Genomic DNA, 22,990 nt, shown 5'->3' with positions numbered 1-22,990 from the left:
TCCTTGTTGTAATGGTAGGTAAATGGCCACTAGTGATTCCTGATATCTTTTTATTTGTTTATATTGTAATTGAGCCCCTCCCACACATTTAAATAACTAGAAATTAATTGTGCACATAACTTGTTGTTAGTCAAGTTTATTACAGTATTACCAAAGGACCGGCTGAGATTGGTAGAGCCATGCGAAGATACAAATTTATATTGATGGATGCGGATATAATTCGGGATCTGCTGAACCGCAGGGCTTTCCTGGGAGTGGCAGCCCCACGTTCTGCTCCTTTCACTGCTGTGGTTTCTGGGCAAGCCCGTGGTTCAGCAGATACCAATTTCTATCTGTGGATATCTGCATCCGTGGATATAAATGTGTATCCGCACAGGGCTCTAGAGATAATGGCCCCATTGTGTTAGGCACTGTACAAATACAGAGTAGCAGACGATCCCTGCCCCAAAGAGCTTATGTTTTTGTCATTTATCCTCCCTCATTTCTCTCTGGTTTCTGGATATGCCGTTTTTTGCATGTTGTCCTAAATTAGATTGTAAATGTCTCAGGACAGGGACTGTCTCTTCCTAGGTATATGTAGAGTGCTTCACACAGTGGGGGTGCAACTTCTCAGTAGGATCTATGAGCTCTACTGTAATACAGACAATAAATGATCATATGGATTCATTTAAAGATAGCTATTTATCTATTTAATATTCACGTGTTTTACTGAGAGATGTATCAGAATGGATTCTCCTGTCACATTTTGTGTGGAAAGGCATTCTTTAGGACTCCTGTAAATTCATTGGGCCTTTCTGGTTTTGGATATGTAAATTTGATGAATACAACTTACATAGTCTGACATCTTTTTCTTTTTCAGTAGTATCTCAGAATATTATTAACCTAGACATTTAGATGCTCCATGACCAATGCCAGCTTCAACAGCCCATTCTTTCCCTTTTCTCACTATTTTCTCCATGTCAAGCTTACCCTAAACATGGAATGACCTCCCTATTATATTTCACCAAGCCTGGACTCAGTCAAACACCACTTTAAAAGGCAAAACAACCCAAACATTCCTTGCACGATGCCCACGGGAAGGGAGTTTTGTAATTATGAAACAGAAGAAAACACTATTATCCCACCTTTGGATTTCCCAGTGTCCTTTCTTCTGTGTGTCTGTCACTTATGCTCTGATTCTGCAAACACCCACATGAGCAATCTTAGGGCTGGTCCACACTAAGAAGCGGGGTCGAACTAGGGTACGCAAATTCAGCTACATGAATAGCGTAGCTGAATTCGAAGTACCCTAGTTCGAACTACTCACCCGTCCAGACGCCGCGGAATCGAAGTCCGTGGCTCCAAGGTCGACTCCGCCACCGCCTTTTGCAGTGGTGGAGTACCGGAGTTCGAACTATCGCTTCCGGAGTTCGAACTATCACGTCCAGATTAGACGCGATAGTTCGAACTCCGAGAAGTCGAACTCACCGCGTCGACCCGGCTCGTAAGTGTAGACTAGCCCTTACACATGTGAATAGCTCCAATAACCTCAATGGGGTTACTTCTGTGTGAAGTTATATAGGCAAGTGTTTGCTGGATCAAGGCACTAGATTGTAAGCTCCTATGCGGTGGGTGTTGTTGCTTCTATTTTCCTGTATTTTAGAGTGTCCAGTACATAGAGCTAAACAAGCAGTAATAAATATCAAATAGTCTTTACACAGACTAAACTGAAGGCTTAAACCTATGCAAATACAATAGTAGGAATCCTGTAGATTACCAGATGTGGCACTGAAATGTAAAACTGTCCATTGTTTAATTATTGGGGCTTGAAGTCCTACAGTTTCTCATCTACTTTATCTTCTGTTGTTGCAGCAATGTGCTATTACAAGCTCTCACAAATCATTAGCTGTGATAGTCTAGTATAATAATATCAATAAACTCTGTTACTGTCTATGTATCTAGTTTTACCAACGATATGATTATGACTATCAGGATTAAGTTCATTACATGGTAGGATTAGATCCTAACATCATTTTAGATGAGGAAAGTGTTAATGTCTATTTTATTTAAAATAAACATTAATACTCACAATGCAAAAATAAAATATTGCAAAAACAATTTCATGGGCGACTCATTCAAGTGTTTGCTTTCCATTAATAACATTTAAAAATATATCTAGAATATAAATTATATATAGTTCTATTATTTACTACTGTCTCCCAATACCCGCTAATATTGTGACTTTCTCCAGCACTTTGTGAGCTGTAGAGACTATTGTCATCTTTGGGAAAAAGCTGGTATAATTTCAAGGTGCCGTAACTTTATTTCTTGTGAACAGAAGTGTCTAGAGCAAATACTGCACCAATTAATCTTTTTATCATTCTACAATCCCATTTGTGATAAGAATTCCTTAGGGATTACTTTAAATTCTGTACATTAGCAGCAGTTCCGTGGGTTAAATCAGATAATACAGGCTCTTATCAGATTATTAGTCACATTAGGCAATTACATTCTTATCTCTTAGAAATAATTCTCACTGGCTTGGTACTTATTTCTCCCCATTAGAAGAGACTAATTCCCGATTAAGATCTTTTGCCTTCCGTACAATAAACCTTTATATTGGATTTGCCACATAAGTTGAAAAATACCTTGCAGCAGAGACGGACAGCTGCACTTCCCCTTTAAAAATGTATCTTCCCTATAAAAATATATATCTTCCCTATAATTTAAAGAACCGATTATACAGCCTTGCAACCTATAGTTCAGGATTTAAGATGACAATGCTGGCATCCGATATATATTGAGAATATTCTTAACAGCATTATAGTTCAGAGAAACTAAGATTTCTTTTTATTTGTGTTCTTGCTGAAGGTAGTTCAGATTTTTCATATAATTTAAACAAAAGAAGAATGTTTCACACATCATTCACATAAACACAATAAATTACCTGCCCACAAACAAATGTACTTTTGAGTGCCTTTATAATGACATATGCTTGATTCTAGAGTGGGAGAGACTAACAGCTTCTAATCTCCACTCTGTAATACCTCTCTTGAAACTGGTGATACTTACTTAGTTTCCTCTCTCAGGTAACACTAGCAAGCTTACAGCGGCACAACTGTCCCAATGCAGGTGTGCTGCTGTAAGATCCCTCATGTAGCTGATCTAAGATGATGGGAGAGAGCTATCCCGTCCACATAATAAAAGCACCTCCAACAAGCAGCGCCACACCGGCACTTCTGTCGGTGTAACTTATGTTGCTCAGAGGGGTGCTTTTTCATGGGCGACTCAAGGGGTGCTTTTTCACACCCCTGAGTAACATAAGTTATACTGATAAAAGTGCTAGTGTAGATCTAGCCCAGGGGTAGGCAACCTATGACACACGTGCCAAAGGTGGCACATGAGCTGATTTTCAGTGGCATTCACACTGCCCGGGTCCTGGCCACTGGTCTGGGGAGGTTCTTCATCAGGGCCGCCCAAAGGATTCAGGGGGCCTGGGGCAGGGCCAGGTCTTCAGCGGCAGGTCCCTCTCGAAAGGAAGGACCCAGTGCTGAATTGCTGCCGAAGAATGAAGCTGTGGCAGTAGAGCAGCCTAAGAGCCGCCAATCACGGCTTCCCTTTCACCCCTCCTTGCGCCGCTTGTACTCACCAGGCAGCGCTCTGAGGCTTCGTCAGCACTTCAGCGGCAGGTCCATCACTTGCTCCGAGTCTTCCTCTGCACTGAAGGACCCGCTGCCGAAGACCCAGAGTGAGGGAAGGGCCTGCTGCCGAAGGGCCACCAAAAACCCGGAGCAGCTCGCGGGGCCCCTGCGGGGCCTGGGGCAAATTGCCCCACTTGCCTCCCTCCGGGTGGCCTTGTTCTTCATTTTAATTTAATTTTAAATGAAGCGTCTTAAACATTTTAAAAACCTTGTTTACTTTACATACAACAATAGTTTAGTTATATATTATAGACTTATAGAAAGAGACCTTCTAAAAACGTTAAAATGTATTACTGGCACGCGAAATCTGAAATTAGAGTGAATAATGGACTTGGCACACCACTTCTGAAAGGTTGCCGACCCCTGACCTAGCCTAACGCAGCCCGTAAGAAACATCTAATCAGGCATTTTACTCAAGGTGATCAAGGACCGTGAAGTCTAAACACTTCATTGGAAACAAATTAAATAAATGAAAAACCAATATTTGAATTACAGTATCTCTCTGGGATTTGGTGCTAAGTTAAGCTTCCCAATCTCTCTGCAACTCATGCTGATGTACAGTATGTTCTGTGTTGTGCCGACATTATTCCCCTTACTCTGTGTATAAATCTATATTCCGTATACATGAGTTTCACTGTTTGCATTTAATATATGTATATATAGCAAGCATAAGTATCCCCCAAAAGGATCAGCAAAAATCAGTCACTTATTAGAAGTGTGTGTGTGGTGAAGGAGGTGATTTTCAAAGGGAAAAATGGCAATCATCTAACTTCTACTAAATATGAATGGGAATTAGATGCCGACCTGTCATCTGTGCCTGTGAAAATCTCCCCTGGCGTCTTTAGAGATTCAACCAAATTGTACTGGAAATCATGTGAGAATACATTATTTTTACACATTAAATTTGAAGTGGTTGCTTAAGACAAAGTGTGCCTATTCAAGGTGATCCTTAGTGAAGATTTCAGTGTGTGTGTGTGTGCGCGCGTGCAATATATATCTGAGTATTGCATTACATTATATTTACATAGCACTCTTCACTCAGACTGCTGTGCTGCAATGGCTGTGCAAATATTACTTTGTGTACTGTATGTGCTGAGTTTTAATATTGATTTTAAATTTTCAAGGTGCAGTTATCTGTGGGCATAATATTCTAGCATTTGGATATTTATTAGATTGCATCCATGAGTAATAGTAATAATTACTTAGTTTATTTATGGAGCTGTTTAGAATATGACAATTCCAGTTGCAGAACCTTTTGAAATTTGTGTTCATTCTGCACTGGAATGAATACAAAATCTTCACAGACTTGTGTCAAAATGTGTGTGGTGGGGGCATGAGATGAGATGCTTATACTCTACTGCCTGGGGGTCAGGGCCTGGGATGTGGGAGACCCTGGTTCAAGTTGGTGCTCTGCCAGATGAACAGCAGAAATGTGAACCCTAACCTGGACCTGAAAAACTCCCAACAAAACAGTCATTGAAACTCATGTGTCTCTATTACATGTTTCAGCTTCAATGAAATTTCATTTAGTCAAAAATGTAACCAGTCCTAATTATTTGTATTCACATAGCACCTAGAGGGTCCCAGTCAAGGTTGGGACTCCATTTTCTTGGGCACTGTATATCCACATAATATAAGGGCTAGTCCATGCTCTGAAGAGGTTATAGGCAAGACAGACAAAGGGCGGGAGAAAGGAAGTACTATTATCCCTGTTTTACATATGGGGCCCTGAAGCATAGAGATTAAATGATTTCTCCAAGATCATTCAGAAAGTCTGTGGCAGAGCTGGAAATCTGAAACTAAATCACCTTCTCCTAATCCAGTGCCATAAAACTGCTTCCTTCTTTGTCAGTTAGACGCCTAAATACTAGGATTTGCACCCATGCAATTAGAGACTGGTGAAACACCTTTTTATTTATTTTTTTGCTGTTAGTATAGGATATTGACTGCATTTGTAGTCTAACTGTTGTATTTCTCCATTCACTTAGTAAGCTTCCATTAAATACTGAATTTACACACAGCCTAGATCCTGGACTACACTGAGCCACCCGTGCATTGCCAGTTCTCAGACCACTAGCCCACTAATCCCCAGCATAAAGTAGAACAGATTTAGGCTTGGCTGCTTGACTTTATTCCCAGCTACCCATGGCCCCGTGGAGCTGCACTGGCAGTTAGGCATTGCTGGAGTGCACATAAAATATTTCCTACACTGGTGGCTGGGAAAGGCAGCATAGAGCTAGAGAATTTCTTGAGACTGGGTGACTCAGCCATTTAAGCTGCTTTTAAAGCTATTTTGTGCCACCAAGAGTGGCACAAAGAAACCTTTCTTGGAACTGGTCCATTGATGTACAGTCACCCTCGTTTCTAGTGAAATATACTTACGTCAGTTGCTCACTGAAGTTGGTTTTGCCATAAAACAGATTAACTTATTCCCTAAACAGAATCTCTGTTTATATTGAAGCTGTCATCCTGGCAAAGTTACATTCATGGTGAAAGTCTGGCAGGACAAACCCCACTAATATAAACAAGTAAATGAGTCTCAAATAAGGTATTATGCTGAGGCTAAATCCTTGGCTCTCATTCAAGACTAATGAAGGTGTGATATGTGAAGTTATCACTACTGTGTTAGTCAGGCCTCTTTTTTCTCAGTAGTAATTTTAAAATTCTTCACTATTAATTATAAAAGATCCATTTCCTTGTGTGGTTAAGAATGCTAATGTGGATAACTCTTTATTAACTCTAACCACCAGCTGACTCCAACAATGTACTTTTCATAGTCCTCTATTAGCTGATGACTTACAATCATCATTCTGATTAGGGCTGTTTGAAAGTTTTCCATTTAAACCTTTTAGACTAAAGTAAAATGTTCACGGAAAGCATTTGCTTTCCTCTAAAAAAAACTACAGATTTTCATCAGGAAACTGACCCCCTCCCCCTGCCCCCCAAATGAAAATTTTCAGTGAAAAAGGACATTTTTAGTTTGGGGCCAAAAATATTTTGATTTTTCACAGCTGAAAATGGAAAAAAAATCTGTTTTGGGCTTTTCAACCAGAAGTTGAAATTTTCTGCTGGGAATAAGCCCCATTTTCAGACCAGCTCAAATTCAGATCTCACCTACATCAGTGTTATATTGAAATGACTCTCTTGGCTTCTGTACAGCCACTTCTATTCCTCACGTGTTTAAGTGAGACCAGAATGGGACTGTCACAGGTTGGCCTGAACCAGTGAAGTGTCTAGCAGATTTAGCTAATTTTAATTTTACTGCAGTCAAACTGATGTCCTGACTCAAGATGGCCACAGTTCCACAATGTAAACAAAAGTCTTTTGCTGACTCAAGAAAAAGGTGCAGTCCGAGTTAGGTACCTGACTAGGCTCGTCTTTTAGGGATAAGATGAGATGTCTTTGCTCCCTTGTCCCAGCTTCATGCAGAATTGTCCCTTGGAGGGAACAGACAGAACTTTTTTTACCTTGCCTTTTGGGCCTTGATTGGCTCCTGTCCTTTTCCAGCTCTACTGGTTGTTGGTTGGCTCTGTCCTCAGCTGATTCTGGATGGAATCCCTAGTCAGCTCTTGGAGGTCTAAACTCGCTGTTCCTTTTCCCCAAAAGGACACCTTCTTCAGATGGATTATACCAAAGGGGTAAAACCTCCAGCAGGGGGCAACAAATGCCCGGTACACCCCATCACAGGGACAGAGACAATTCAGGTTGGTGGCCTTATGTGAAGCTGAGTAACATGCTCTTTCAGAGTTAGGGCTATCCTGGGTTTTGGATTGTTCCAATCTAATTTTTTTACGTATACTCATTCATCTCTAAAAGGCAGCAGAGAGCACACACAACTTTGCTATAAACACCAGCAGTTAGGATCTCTTTCTCTCCTTCCCTTCTTCAAGAAATGTAACGCTTCCTGGTTAGAATAAATATAAAATATTTATGAGTGTGATAAAGACCTTCTTGCTATTCTGTTACTGCCTGTATGTTTGGTATTCTATAAAGGAATAGGAAGTTCTTAAGACTCAGAGAAACAGATACATTATGTTCTTTGTTTTGCAACTGAGAGATTCATGGATGTTTTACTTTTTATTTTTTGGTTTAAACAAATTCAGTCTCTGCAATAAAGAAAATGTCCACAATTAATCTTAAAACCAGCATTGTAACAACAAGAAGTCTGGTTACAAAACAAATCTGCTATTATGACTGAAGTCAGATCATAATGAACATTCATGTCACAAGTTTAATTTGTTCTTGTGATAAAGAGAGTGTCAAAAACAAATTAATAGCCAGTTTATCTTTCTTGAAATAGACTTCAAGGTGATAATGTTATGTCCTGCATCTGATGCCACAATGAGCTTCATTAAATTAGAAATGGGACCAACAGAAATCTCTGAATTCGCCCACCTCTAGGCTGCAAGGTAAGTTACATCTTACATGTGTCACACGTAACATTCATGTATTACCTTTTAATGTCATGCTCTCCTGAATACCAGCTGTAATCTAACACAGGGCAGTGCACTGGCCCTTTAAGTCCTTCAATGAGATGGGCGGGGAAGAAGGAGCTGTGTGGTTGCTCCTCCCCACATCGCCTGTCCCACCATTGTCGGGGATGGTCGAAATAATACTTAGTCCTGCCTTGAGTGCAGGGGACTGGACTAGATGACCTCTCAAGGTCCCTTCCTATCATTCTAATTAGTAATGAAATGATGCATATGTCATCTGTGAAATTCTTTGGACTTCTCAGGAATAATCTGGAAAGTCAAGGTTTTCACCTCTCGTATATCTGAAAAAATGCACAATTTCATGAAAAAAGTTGACATTTTGCTTTTCCCCCTCACTCTCAAATAGGAACCCTTTTGATTTAAAATCTTGAATTATTAAAATTTTAAAATTCTTAATTTTCAAGCCAAGATAAGTTTTTGCAACATGTGTAGAAAAAAATTGTGTTTTACCATGTTAAAATGCAGAGCTGGCAATTTTGTAAAAAGCGCAGTAAAGCAAAATTTCTGGGTTCTGCAATCACCCCAAACTTGATTTGAAACACTTCAAATAACATTTTATGTACACTCTGAATACATTAATATTATTACGGCCATTTACGAGATGCATAAACAGTTTATAATAGGTGACTTCCTGAAAATCTCAGGCTTTTTACTTAAAAGATCTATTAAACTGAAATGGCATGTTCCAAGAAATTAAAAGCCCAATTTTAAAATCTAGGAGCCAAATCCTCAGCTGTGTGAGAGGGCTAGGGAAAGTGACTCTAAAACATCTTTACCTAAATCCAGGGCTGCTGGCAATGGGTTTTAGCTTTTGGATTATTTTAAAGCAGCCTTTAAACTGCTCTCAATTACATTGTTTGTAGTCCCAGATTACTGCAACCAACCAAGGATCAACTGGAGCACTATGCACTCTGGCCTTACCCCTTGTCATCAGCAGTTGTTCCTCCTCTCTGTTTTGGACACACACACCTTCTGAGGGGTGGGGAAGCTGCTCCTGTTGAGTTTTCTAACTGCTTTGGGTTACCAGAATAGCAAAAAGGAGATGGAACAAAAGTTGAGGATTTGTTCCCAAATACGCAATCTCTAGTACTTTCTACAATAGTAGTGTTATATATTAGCAGGGGTGGCTCTAGGCGTGCTGGGGCCTGGAGTCGCCCCTGTATATTAGAAACATTCCTCAGTTTGAGCCTTCCCCAATAACACTTGAACACAACAGAAAGACTTGAGTTTACTTCAGTGTTGGATCAAGGCTTGATACTAAAAGGTGCTGCTGAGCACCTGGCAGAGTGCTACTGAACAATGCTTCTGAAAGGGTAATCTGTGCTTGAAGAATGCTGCTAGCTCATATCACTTCTATTCTAAAGATGTAGAAAGCTAATTTACCACAAGGGTAAACTGAATCCTTAAACTGAACTCTGAGACACTTGTTGATTTTAGTTTTTCCTCTTAGAATGGATTCTCTTTATTTATTGAATGTTGGCTTTTAATGACATATTAACCTTTAGGTCCCATGCTGTTAAATACACTAGAAACTTTACCTATAATGGACCTGAGCACCTATTGAGTTTTGGTACAGTGCATACACTGATTTATGGAAATGATAACCTAAGGGAGCATATAAAGGTCGGCTTAAATCAAATTTTGCAGCCTGAGTGATCTAAGGATAATTGTTTTTATAGCCAATGTAACAAAGCTTTTAGTGGCTTTAAAATGTTATTTGCTTAAGCATAACAAAATGTTCAGTTGAAGTCATAGCTATTTATTTTACAAGGCAGTTATGGGTGGATTTTACAGCTGGTTAGGTTTACAACAACATCTGTTTCCCTAAAGAGGGGGAAAAATCATTCTAATTTCTATTAAAACCTTGACTATTGTGTTAAACAAAATGGGGTTCTTGGTGAATTGCTCTGTCTTTGGTACATTTGCATGTTTGTTCCTGTTAGCACAAAAATGGGAAAAGAAAGGTTTTATGTGGCTTTATTACTGATGGGAAATGATTAATAAATCCCATTGAACCTCCACATTTCTTCAATTCTCAGTGTTCTTGTTGACATAAAGATGATTAATGTGAATATTAGAAAGGGCTTAATCATTTCCATAAATAGTTCCATTTGCCATCTAAGGATCTTTCTTCTTAGGAAAATTTTGAATAGAACTTTCTTTCAGTGGGTTCAGTTAATGCAACAAAATATAAAATTCCCCTATGATTTTAAGGATTAATGAGTGAACCTTCAAAAGCTTGGAATTTGGATTTGGTTCAGTTAAGCATCCAAAATCTATAGGCTAATAGGAAACTTCTCAACACACTGTTGGATCTGCAAATTTTCCTGGAATCTTGTGAAAGTAGACTTCAGTGAGGTTTTTGGCACTTGCTAATCATAGAATATCAGGGTTGGAAGGGACCTCAGGAGGTCATCTAGTCCAATCCCAAGACAGATTTTTGCCCCAGATCTCTAAATGGCCCCCTCAAGGAGTGAACTCACAACCCTGGGTTTAGCAGGCCAATGCTCAAACACTGAGCTATCCCTTCCCCCTCCTTTCTAGATGACTTTTCTCCTGCCATTTTGGCATTTTCAGTTTCAAATAAATTGTTCATATTTCTTCTGGTTTGGAAAATTTTTAGCCTTTTTTGAGATGTGAAAACATTAGATATTTGAGACAGCAGGGTAAAATTGCTGTATCTGCACCTGATAAAAGATAAGTCTGCCAAGAAATAAGTCCTTTCAAGATGCATGCTAAATCTTGCGTTGTTTCACAGATTCTATAATGAGCTGGAAAAAAACTTTGAATCTGAATGTCCACAACATTTTGGGATGTTCAGAATCCAGGCCTCATAGTCTCTTCATCTATGCCAATGAGTGACTGAGTTACTTCTGATTTGCACTGGTTTAAGTGAGAGCAGAATCATGTCCAGAGAATTAATTGGAGGTCATGTTTTGGTTTTCCTAACAATAGTGACCTGATCTAGATTTTGTGATCACTCATGACTTTTTTACACATACTTTCAAAATGTTACTGAAAAAAAGTATTGAAACAGTTATCCAAATGTTTGTTACCAAAAACTGGTTTGATGAAAAAAATGAAGTCACAAAAATGTCTTAAAAATAGAAAGAATAGGTCCACTTTGAATATTTTGAAATGAAATAACTTTGAAATGTCAAAATATTTCATGAAAATAGATTTTAAGTTTTTGACCAGCTCTTTCTTGAAAGAATTAGGTTTCTGACTTCGAGATTCAAACCTTCAAAAACCTCAGAGCTTCTCAGACTTGTTTGACTGTTGTTGAATGTTTCAGATATATCCAGGTAAAATAATCCCCCTGTGCTGCCGCATGTATATTTGGTGTATGTTCATTAGCACAGCAGGTGTATTCTTCCTGAACATATCCAAAACAGTCAGGAAGCAGTTAAATACATTTACACAAACCAGGGAAACTCTAAATTTCCAGATTATTTGAATTTAGGAACATTCCCCATAGATGTTCCAGCAACCAACTATTTCAATAGAGTGCAGCTGTTGAAGTGACTGGCTCCATAAGATCAGAGCTCAAATTCACATGCATCTGTATTAGTTTGGGTATGGGGAGTTTCATTTTGCTAGTCTCTTGAAGCAAATTCTATATAGCAGCACAAGAAAGAGCTGTCTTATCGGATCTGACACCCTCCCACTCTCCTTTGAGAGTGTTTTCCATTATTGCCTCCCTGCAAAATAGCTCTTTGCCAGTTTGTAGTGGATTTCTTCCTTTCAATTTCTTCTGTTTAAGAAAGAGATTCAGACTCAGATTTTTAAATACATATAGAAACAGCCATTAAATAGGGGGGAAATGAAAAAATTTTGTTTGCAAAACATTTACTACAAAAAGCCCCCACAAACTACAAGGATTGCTGTCAAACACTGATGGCAATTATTTTCCTTTGGGCTGTGAATGGTCCTTATTCTGCATACATTTGTCCTAAATGTAATCACAAAAGCTGGGCATATTTAATAAACTTCCTAATTTCAAAGATTCAACACCTTTTAAATGTAAAATAAAACATACATCATTCAGTCCGCAAGATTGCCTAATTTCTCAGTCTTTGCCATATCATGAGCCCATGTTAAACAGAAAAAGTTTAGGGATCCTTAGTTTGAAGACACCCTCCCATTTCGCCATAAAGAAAGGTTGGGTGACCATGACCTCATATTCAGAACTCATGACATAGTACTTTATTTTTTTAATCATTTCAGGAAGTGGTAGTGAATCGAACAAATATTTTGCTCTCTATATGAACTAAGTTGGAGTTTTGTCAACTGTACCAGCCCCATGCAGCAAGCCAGCTCAGCAAAAGAGGGCTGGGCCTGCACAATATCCCCAGCATACCTTGCCATGCCTCTGCCTGAACTGCTACTTGCCCCCATCTTGAACACAGAGAGTGCAACACTAGGCTTTTGTTGGCATACAGTGGTGCCGTCTTCCCACTGACACCTTGCATACCTGTGTGTGGGCAGCCAAAATCTGGTCCTGTGTCTTCAGTAAATTCAAGTTGCTTCTAAAATAATACTTGGGCAATGTGCTCTCTCTGTGCTGCTGCTGATCAAAAACTGCCCGTAGTGAACAATGATAATCGACAGCTGCTCTCGTACCCTGCCTGTGTGCTATACTAGGTTCATAGGAATTTGTAGTCTTACATGATGAGGGATGATATTCATATGATACATTGCTTTAATGTTTCAACCATGTAACTATCGGCATTTAATTTGCAATTGTGACACACTCCCTTGCATTCTACCCCTGTCTAATAGAGCTACATCCATCTAACATTAGGTTACATTACATAATCTGAAATCTACGAGTAGCTTTCAAACTCTTGGATAATGTTTTAAATAAAAGGAACTTGCCACAAAAATGTCTCCCCTCCCAATAAGTGGGACCTAAAATCAAGATGGGAAATAACAGTCCTGCTTTTACGGGTCACTACCTTGCAAACCTACAAGGATGGTTTCTTCCACTAGAGAGCTGAGATATTCCTATATCCTAGAGGTGGGTGATGAGAAAATCACACTTAAAACAGCAGCATCCTGGTTTAGAGAGAAACTTTTAAAGATGATTTTAGAGGTTTTAAAACACATTAGTACTATTTTTCCTCTCTTCTTGGGCCTCTCTAGTTGGAATAGTTCATATATAATAACATCTCTACAGAGTTCTAATTTTTTTTCTATAAAATATAACATCAACAAAATCTAGCAGTAGACAATTGTATTAAGATGTTACTAAGGGATCTCACTCACTCATGGCTTCAACATTCATGAGTAACATGCCCATCCCCAGCTCATGCCAATAAAACTTTATACCACTGCTCATATGATATTTAATGATGTCTCTCACCAAACCCATTGCCATGGCATCTAGATACTTTGTGTTAACAAATAGTCACTGAGATGGATGACTCAGTAAAATTATACAACCTGTAATTTCTTTTAATGGTAATTGGAAAGCTGGAGTGAACATTCCGCCATGAAAGCATATGCTGTAGTGCCTTGGATCCTAAGGCAGTCTGCACTACAGAGTACTTCAGTACAATGTACGTCGCTCAGAGGTGTGAATAATTCACACACCGAGCGACGTAAATTATACTGACCTAAGCGCTGATGTGGACAGTGCTATCTCGCAATGGTAGGAGTTATTAAGCCAATGGGAGAGCTCTCTCCTGTTAGCTTAGAGTGTCTTTGCCAGAAGCGCTACAGCCGTGCAGTTGCGCCACTGTAGCTGTTGTAGTGTAGACACAATTTTAGTTAACAAGCTTTATCACTGGAAGTTAATTTTCACTGGCATGTTAGTTAACAAGCCTTACCACTGGAAGTTTATTTGGAAAGTTCATTTTCAGAAACAAATAGCAAAAGTATTCCAGAAGATCTTATCTCCCTAATTACTGAGTCAACTATACCATACAGAATGTTCTAAAAAGATGATTTAATTATAAATAGAAGTAATGGGATCTCTGATTCATGGGAACCATAGCATACTTAATTTATGTATATTTGGATAATTCATGAAAATTGTTGCAATTCTGCCACTGTCCTTTTTCCTATAAAGCTGTCTGAATTCTGGACAGCAGTGTAACCAGTACAGTGATCAGATAGATCTATAAAGTCATTTAGACTACCCTTCCTGTATTTGATTGTTCTCTTACAGTTATTTCTCCAGTAATTCATCAATGTATTTTTAAATGACTCCTACAATGGATATTGTTCAACTTCCCAGAAAGATTATTCCACAGTCCAATAGATCTCACACAATATTTAAAATTCTTACAAATAATGTAAGTTGGTGAAAAGAATCCAATTCTTATCCCTCTTCATGGTGGTGAAGATGAAAATGGAGTATTTCCATATCTGTGGAAACTGATTAGCACTAGGACCCCGGCATACAAACTGGAGACTTCAGTTATTATCAGAGTTCAAGATGTTGCCAGTGGGAGTTATTTTTAACTTACACAGGTTCATGACTGGAGAAAGGGTAGATTCAAGCTGACAAGGAGAGAAAATTAACCTCCCCTACCCCTCTACTACATATTCCCACTGTAGCCAAGCCTATATGAATCCAGTGAATTCCTGCATGCCTGTCAGTTCACTACAGATTCACGAATTGATTCTTTCAGCTGTATGGAGGCCTTGGGTCCTACAAAGAACTTCCATAAGGAATTGACAAAATATTTCAGACAGAGGACATAATTTTTTAATTCTTCAAAAGATAGCAGTAAATGTATTCATTGCATAAGAAATCTATAATTTAGCAGCAGCTGTGCAGCAGCCTCTGTGTTTTAATGCATTCTACTCTATCAATGATTTTAAATATTTATGCTGTCATCCCACATTCATGAAAAATATTTAAATTAAACATGTATAAGGAACAGCTGATTAAGGCCCTACTTGAATTGTGGGATGATTGTCAAAAATTGCAGCTGAGTTGTGGACAAGACATGAAAAATTGCAGAAAAGTAATAATGGACCTTTATTTATTGTGGTAATTTGGAAAAGCCAAAGAAGACCAATTTGCTCAAGAAAAAATTGCTGGAACAATATAAACACTCACGTATTATGTTATGCCTGCTAATTTTTTTGATAACCAGACATTTTGCTGCAACTATATTATAGTTGTTAATGCACAGGGCTGACAGCGGGAGCCCTGCCATGCACAGGGCTCACAGTGGGAACTCTGGCCAACAGCTGCTGGGTGCTGACACTGAAAGCCCCGTCCATCAGCCACCGGGAACTGACAGCGGGAGCCCTGGCCGTCAGCTACCAGAGGCTGATAGCGGGAGCTCTTGCCATCAGCGGCTGACAGCCAGGGCTTCCACTGCCAGCCCCAGGGGCTCCAGCTGTCAGCCTGGCAGCTGACAGAATTGCAGTGGAAGCCTAGTATTGCAGGATCCACAATATCTGCAATATCACAAACTAAGTGGGGCCTTACAAACAATTCCTTAATAAACAGATAATTATTTTATTATAAACAAGGAAGATTAAAGAAAATATCTTGGGAAGGTTGCAAGTTATTGGGCTTGTCCAGCCTCCTCCTCTCCAATTCTGAGTACCAAAACCCAGCCACCGTGGCTAAACAACAAAGTAAGAAAAGCAGTGAGGGGCAAAAAGGCATCCTTTAAAAAGTGGAAGTTAAATCCTAGTGAGGAAAATAGAAAGGAGCATAAACTCTGGCAAATGAAGTGTGAAAATATAATTAGGAAAGCCAAAAAAGAATTTGAAGAACAGCTAGCCAAAGACTCAAAAAGTAATAGCAAAAAAATTTTTTAAGTACATCAGAAGCAGGAAAACTGCTAAACAACCAGTAGAGCCACTGGACGATTGAGATGCTACAGGAGCACTCAAGGATGATAAGGCCATTGCGGAAAAACTAAATGAATTCTTTGCATTGGTCTTCATGGTTGAAGATGTGAGGGAGATTCCCAATCATGAGCCATTCTTTTTAGGTGACAAATCTGAGGAACTATCCTAGATTGAGGTGTCATTAGAGGAGGTTTGGGAAAAAATTGATAAACTAAACAGTAATAAGTCACCAGGACCAGCTGGTATTCACCCAAGAGTTCTGAAGGAACTCAAATGTGAAATTGCAGAACTACTAACTGTAGTCTGCAACCTATCATTTAAATCAGCTGCTGTACCAAATGACTGGAGGATAGCTAACGTGACACCAATTTATAAAAAGGGCTCAAGAGGTGACCCCAGCAATTACAGGCTAGTAAGGCTGATTTCAATACTAGGCAAGCTGGTTGAAACTATAGTAAAGAACAAAATTGTCAGACACATAGATGAACATAATTTATTGGGGAAAAGTCAACATGATTTTTGCAAAGGAAAATCATGCCTCACCAATCTACTAGAATTCTTTGAGGGGGGGGTCAACAAACATGTGGACAAGGGGGATCCAGTGGATGTAGTGTATTAAGATTTTCAGAAAGCCTTTGACAAGGTCCCTCACCAAAGCTATTAAGCAAAATAAGCAGTCATGGGATAAGAGGGAAGGTCCTCTTATGAATTGGTAACTAGTTAAAAGATAGGGAAAAAAGGGTAGGAATAAATGATCAATTTTCAGAATAGAGAGAGGTAAATAGTGGTGTCCCCCAGGGGTCTGTATTGGGCTCAGTCCTATTCAACATATTCACAAATGATCTGGAAAAATGGGTAAACAGTGAGGTGGCAAAATTTGCAGATGATACAAAACTGTTCAAGATAGTTAGGCCCCAGGCAAACTGTAAAGAGCTACAAAAGGATCTCTCAAAACTGGGGTAATTGGGCAACAAAATGGGAAGTGAAATTCAGTGTTGATAAATGCAAAGTAATGTACATTGGAAAACATAAGCCCAACTATACATATAAAATAATGGGGTCTAAATTAGCTATTACCACACAAGAAAGAGATCTTGGAGTCGTCATGGATCGTTCTCTGAAAACATCCACCCAATGTGCAGTGGCAGTCAATAAAGCAAACAGATTGTTGGGAGTCACTAAGAAAGGGATAGATAATAAAACAGAAAATATCATATTGCCTCTATGTAAATCCATGGTACATCCACATCTTGAATACTGCATGCAGATGTGATTGCCACATCTCAAAAAAGATATATTGGAATTGGAAAAGATTCAGCAAAGAGCAACAAAAATGATTAGGGGTATGGAACAGCTGCCATATGAGGAGAGATTAATAAGACTGGGACTTTTCAGCCTGGAAAAAAGAAGTCTAAGTGGGGATATGATAGAGGTCTATAAAATCATGACTGGTGTGAAGAAAGTAAATAAGGAAGTGTTATTTACTTCTTCTCATAACACAAGAACTAGGAGTCACCCAGGCCCACCAACATCAATTCTGGGCCCCAGAGCAGAACAGTCAATGGGCCCCCTTGCACGCACAAACCACGCCTGCACCCACACGGTCCGCCTGACATTTGGGCGATGCTGCACCTGCACTGGCTGGTGCCTGGCGAGCTGCCAGCTGTGCTGCTGCGTGTGCTCTGCCTGTATTGCCAGGGCTTCCACATGCCCGCCCAGTAGGGTTGCCAACTAATTGCAAAACCCACAGACCCTTGCCCCCAAACCGTGCCCCTTCCCTGAGGCCCCGCCTCTGTCCCACCCATTCTCCAAGGCCCCGCCCCCTGCTCACTCCATCCCCCCTCCCTCTGACGCTTGCTGTCCCCCACCCTCACTCACTTTCACCAGTCTGGGGCAGGGGGTTGGGGTACAGGGTGCAGGCTCTGGGAGTTTTGCTAAGAACTTAAAAATTGGATGGTAATAGACCACAAAACCTATTGATGAGTCAACTTGGTGATATTCTGAACAAAAAAGAACCCCAAGCCATGCTTGTAGCTTTTTCTATCACTTCATAGTGACTCTGCAGAAACGATAGGTTTCAGTGTGACACGTGAACTAAATTCCTGAAATCTTATTATATAGATTCTCTGCTGATAAACATTCCCCTAGAGTAAAATTCCCATGTATTATTGTCTCCCCCACTTCTCTACCCCTTTACCCTCTTCCCATCAGCTTCTCTTGTCATTTCTAGTGAGGTTTGGTCTACTTTAGCTTGTCAATTTGAGGGTGGAAGCCTAGCCAAGTGGATAGGAAACTGGACTGGGAATAGACCTGCCTTCAATTCCCAGCTCAGCCACAGACTTCCTATGTGAGCTTGGGCAAGTCAATTAATCAGCCTTGTGTCCTCAGAAGTGAGGATAATACTTATGTACCTCCCAGGTATGTTGGGAGGAAAAATCCATCAATGAGTGTGGCTACTACAGTGATAAGGGCAATGTAAGTACCTAGAGACAAATCTTGTTTACAACCATGCCTTATTTAAGAATTTGCTATTCAGTGCAGTCTTTGCAGTGTCCTTATATTTACAGTACATGTTTAGCTGGTTAATAGGTAAGTTCTTGGGTTGTAGACCTGCCCACTTTTCATATTGCTTTCTCCCCCACTTTTCTCCTCTGTGTAAAGATTTTGAAAACTGGCATTAACAGACTGTTTAAAGAGAATACAGAAATGAAAGCGGTAGAAGAGCACCTCTAAGTAATTTCCAGCGACACCCCCATGCATTTAATTAAAACAAAACAATTACATAAATAAAAAAAGAAGAAATACAAACATAAAGATGCTCTAGGAAACATTAACTTGAATGCACTCCAGTGTATTTTACCGTATGGATTAACAACATATAGAACACTATATTCAGCTATCCACTTAACAAGAGAAAAAGTAATAGGGTATATTACCTATGGACAATGTGGCCATTGCATTTGGAACCTTTATTTTGCATTTCTTTGCTCTTTCTCATTCTAATGTCACAAACTTCATGCTGCATTAACATAGGGTTTTTTTGTATTTAAGTTATGAACTAAATCTGAGGACCGAATGTTTGTGGAAGATACTGGATAGACAGCCTTAAAAGACTAAAATTCTCAGTTTACACATGGTACAGTTACAACACAGGTAGTGGCAATGCAAGTGTCCCCTGACTGCCCTACTCAAACCTCCTGTGAGGACATTACTAGAGGAGAAAGTGTACATCAGTTTCCAGGCCTATTCAGTCCTGGGTCTCTCCAAAGAGACCATCAGCAAGTCATGATGGTATTTTTGTGATATAGATACTTGTTCCATAGGAGCTGTTTTGGGCACACCATACTCCTTTTAAACAAGCATCTCTGGGGAAAAACTATTAAGATTAATTGAACTGCTTGATAGCTTTTATCCTTAATACCAGTCAAAGATTAATAAACTATCATAACTATATTAGGTTGACTGGAGGGACTAAATTCTGCTTTCAGCTGTGCCTGTATAAATCTGGAGTCACTCCATCGATTACAACAAAGTTGCTACAGGTTAAAAGCAACATAACAGAAAAAAGACATAACTGGTCTTCTTACTAAATGACTACATAATACTAACACATGACTAAATGACTACATAATACATCAATATCTTGTGACATTCCTGCACGTCATTAGAGCTTTTTATTCCTTCCCATTAAAATGCATTACGGTATGGGGGTTGCTGAAATGTAAATTAAAGGCTACAGCACTAGTAGTTTAACAGCTGCTGTGTAGATTGACAGCCTTTGTGAGCCCAGCTGGCAATGTCAGGTTAGTGGGTCTCTAGTCACAACATTAATCAGCTTTATTAGTGCCACTAATACCAATTTGTAAGCAGACTGCAAGGATCAGACGGGCCAGCTGTCAGGCTCTACGGGTAGATTATTACAGGATTTCATTTTATTGTTGAAGATTAGAATTATAATTTAATTAGGGAATTTAACTATTTTGTGCATCCACTACAAAATAGCAAAGATTTAATAAAAATGTCCCCTTTTCCCCTTTCAACAAGCAGGAAAGAAAATGAATTCCCCTTTGCAAAAACTATATTGTAGAAGATGATTGGCTGAGACGAAGAACTTCTTAAATTGCATTTAATGGATTATATTGTGTGATTCAGAATTTCTCATTGATATCAATAGGAAGTTCTGTATAATACCCTGATGATGTGATATGGCCTAAAATGTTGTTAGGAGAGAGGAGGAAAAGGATTTTATTCCTAATTTACTCCCCAAATACTGCATATTGGCTATACCACTCCTTTCTCATACTAATTTCTTCATAGTAGTTTAAAAAAATCAAATATTCAATCAAACATGTTTAAAATGTATCTGTAACCTGCACACGTTTGTGTTGATAACGCTCTGAGGAATATAAATATCCACTACTAAATAGAATCATGTTATAGTAAGTCAATTATGCAATGCGACAAAAGTAGAGTACGATCTATTAAAGTGACGTGTCTCAAGAAGTCTTTTTTTCCATACTTTTGGGATGGGACCCTTTATCCTTATTACATTACACATCAGTTTCAACTCATTTTAATTAATGATTTTAAATTAGGCTAAGAGGATATTAGTACACAAAGCCTACCAATGAAGGCAATATGCTGTGGCTCAGACACAACCTTCCAAAATCTCTGCTGCTCACATCTTATGACACTTTCCTGTTGGCCATACAGATCACATTTCCTGTACTGTTAAAGCAGATTTTCTAATGGGTCAGAAACATAAGTTTACCCTTCATGTTCAAAAGTGGCCCGAGGACGTAACTTAGCAGGAAAAAAAAGTCCATAATATTTAATACATTAAATAAAGGAAACAAAAGGATAAGGATACCATGCGCTTATAGGAAATAAGCCACAGAACTTTTAACTTAGGTAGTGTCATAAAGTCTTGCTTATACCCCACAAAAGCTAGGGAATTCATGCTGAATGGCCAGAATGGCATTCAGCGCCTTGCCTGGTCCTCTTGTGCCTATCAGTAAGTATGTTGCCATCCATCGATCTCCAAAGGTACAGATGATTCTAAATACATCAGCAATGTCATGTTTACACTGTGTAGGGATGGGAGGGCTCTGGAAAGGGGAGTCCTACACTGAGGAATAGGGCTCTACAGAAGCTATCTATGCAGCAGTGTTGATGTGTTTTGGGGAGCAGCTGGAAGAAGGGATAATGTTAGTACAATTCCATCTCCTGAAATGGAACCCAGCAGTTGTGACTGTTGCTGTAGTAGCCAAAGAGAGTGGCTTTGTTGTTTTTCCAGAGCTTGAGGAGGCAGGATTCCCGCCCCCATGACCATCCCCATTCCAGGCTGTAGAACCTCTTGTTATTCAGGATTTGCACAGATATTGGTGATGGATGTTTGTGTGCTAGGAAGGAGAGACATGGGCCCAGTTTTAAGCACTTCCAGGTTTCAAGCAAGAACATTTTTGTGAAAGTTTCATATTAACAGGCAAATTTTAAGTTTATATCTTCCATCTGAATGCTGCAAGTTGTGATATTTGTGGAGAAAATCGGGATACATCTTTAAACTCCACTGACATACATTGGGCTAGGCTTTTAATTGATGAAGAAGCCATCACTGTGGCAAGGTATTTGGTTTTCATTTATTGAGTCTAGTATAGCGATTATGTACACTTTTTTAGCCAACAGAAGGCCCATAGAGTTACACTGTGTTAAGTATTTTGCTAATACATAGAACATGTTCCTCCTAAGTAAGGACTGTTGAGTGGGCATTCCCAACAGTTACCACACAGATATCTCTAAGCAGCAGTTGAAATGTAACTAATCAGAGAATGTACAATAAAGCAGAACCTTCTTCTTTAACATAACACAAACTCCCACTGATAGAAGAAAAATCCAGAAAAGTTGTCACACCACATATTGAAAATGTTTTAAATAAAGTGAAAGTGACACTTTTAATACTAAAATATGAGATATATTCACAGCCTTAAATGTGTATTTCAAATATTATAGATGTTACATACATGTATGGGAGAGAGAAATTATTAATTGATATAATATGATAATTTTATATTAGCCTTTATTTTACATAAATATCTCATTAATAAATTGACTGTGTTCTATACGGATATCTCTCTCTATCATCAACCTTAAACATATATTTTGTAGGTCAACCTGAGCTATCAAAAGGGTAATCAAATACTTGGGTAATAGATTTTGTAGGAGGAGGGGGTTCAAAGGCTCCAGGAAGCAGCGCAGTTTGCTAAAGCAGAGAGCAACCTGAAGACCTGGGAGGGTGTGCAGAGCTAGGGTGGAAGGAAGCATAGCTCGCTAAAGCCCTTATGCGCTAAAGAATTTCAACAAGTAAACTTAATTCAACAGGAAGGAAGGAAAGGGGACAGAGCTCATTGTCAACATAATTTCAGTACATTTTTAATGTACAAATGTATTTCTTCTGTATGGGGGATTTTAGGATTCCTGGGCTATCCATATGACCACTTACATGGTTCTTCAATCACTTTGTCAGATGTTTGGTTGGCTATGTCAATAAGCAGCTTTCCTATTGACCTTTGCAAGCTGTGTGGCGCAGCTCTCCACAGATGTCATTTATAATGTTCTGATCTCACTCTGCCCACTGGGCCCTGGATTTATGCCTGTCTTATATTGCACATTCTGCACCATGGAATCCCACTGTTTGTTTGCGGCCTTAAAAATGACTAATTTACAAACACAGCCTTAATATACCCCCATTTTCAACCTCCACTGCAGTCTTTGGCTCAGGGTGCCACATTGAATTGAAAGTGATATAAAAAGTAGTTATGAACTTGGGGCAGTATATGACCCTAATATTAGATAGCATCATAAAATATGAGTTTCAAGGAAATGGTTATGCTGGGGCAAAATATTTCTTGATGTTACAGGAGCATGGCTAGGCTCAAAAGCAGCTCATGTATTATGCTGCCATCAGTAGCAAGTGCTTCTTGGTAGAAGACTGGTCAT

At 39.2% G+C, this 22,990-nt stretch overlaps 1 protein-coding gene across 16 annotated transcripts in view; it reads left to right on the top strand.

Annotated features, from left to right (window-relative positions):
• GLI2 (GLI family zinc finger 2) overlaps nt 1–22,990 on the top strand; it is a 396,028-nt gene that overhangs the window by 22,043 nt on the left and 350,995 nt on the right. For 10 of the 16 annotated variants that reach the window (XM_039494641.1, XM_039494652.1, XM_039494648.1 and 7 more), the window contains one exon: nt 7,981–8,089. The exons of 5 other annotated variants lie outside the window; for them this stretch is intronic. The gene's annotated coding sequence lies outside the window, so the exon portion shown is untranslated. Of the gene's footprint in view, nt 1–7,286; nt 7,385–7,980; nt 8,090–22,990 lie in introns of all 16 variants that reach the window. One more of the 16 variants, XM_039494638.1, reaches the window with a different exon arrangement.

This window comes from Mauremys reevesii, linkage group 11 (genome assembly GCF_016161935.1).
Source record: "Mauremys reevesii isolate NIE-2019 linkage group 11, ASM1616193v1, whole genome shotgun sequence".
NCBI classification, from domain to species: domain Eukaryota; kingdom Metazoa; phylum Chordata; order Testudines; family Geoemydidae; genus Mauremys; species Mauremys reevesii.
The sequence above is the reverse complement of the archived record's forward strand: the minus strand, read 5'-3'. Positions and strand labels throughout refer to the sequence as shown.